Genomic DNA, 1,016 nt, shown 5'->3' on the forward strand with positions numbered 1-1,016 from the left:
GTTGAGGCATAAACTCTCTGAGCAAAAGGTCGAAGCTGAGTATAGTTGTTCCAGGTCAAATCTGATCTGTTACCCTTCCAAAGATGATAGGCCTCCTGTTTCTCCAAATAAGCACGTCTACAATCATCATTGAACCACGGTTTGTCCTTCACTCGGTACCTTAGCACACGAGAAGGGATACGCCTATCAATTATGTTGACTAGATTCTCATTCAAAGGGACAGCAGGATCTACACTATTATATAATTGTGACCAATTCAAGCACAAAAGATCATGTAAAATCCCATTCCAGTCTGCTTGGGATTTCATATAAATTTTACAAGAATATGATATATCAGGGACAGGCTGCTCAGTCTTCACTAATAATGAAATCAAGGCATGATCAGATGTCCCGACTGGAGAACCAACCTTACTAGTTATAACGCCAGGGGAGTCAGTGTATACGAGGTCCAAGCAATTACCAGACCTGTGAGTAGCTTCATTTATGATTTGCTCACAGCCTGATTCAGAGGCAAAGTCTAAAGCTCTTAAGCCATGGCGATCGGTAGGAGAGATAGAACTTAACCACTCCCTATGGTGAGCATTAAAATCACCAACAAAGACAAAAGAAGCCTTTCTATCATCTTCTTGTATCTTAGCCATAATGGTAAGAAGACAATCGAAGATAGAATCATCTATGTCTGGATTCCGGTAGATCGAACACAAATAAAATAATAGTACTTATCATTCTTGGCTATAGGGTGTGAGTAGGATTTTTAGACTGGTCTCGTTAAGAAGCAAATCCTCAAGTAGTCAGTGTCCAATCAATTACCCTTATCCACTTAAGTTTAGAAAATCCCGTAATGATAATACCTCTGAATGAGACTCGGTAAGCTACACACTATTGGTATTGTCAATGAACTTTTTAGCCAGCTTGAGGCTTAAGCCGGTGATATTTTTGAAGTGTAAAACGTAATATATAAACCAAAGGACAAAGTTCAATTGTCCTGCAAAAGTAGTAAAAGCCACCGAGATAGA

Source organism: Palaemon carinicauda, chromosome 7 (genome assembly GCF_036898095.1).
Source record: "Palaemon carinicauda isolate YSFRI2023 chromosome 7, ASM3689809v2, whole genome shotgun sequence".
NCBI classification, from domain to species: domain Eukaryota; kingdom Metazoa; phylum Arthropoda; class Malacostraca; order Decapoda; family Palaemonidae; genus Palaemon; species Palaemon carinicauda.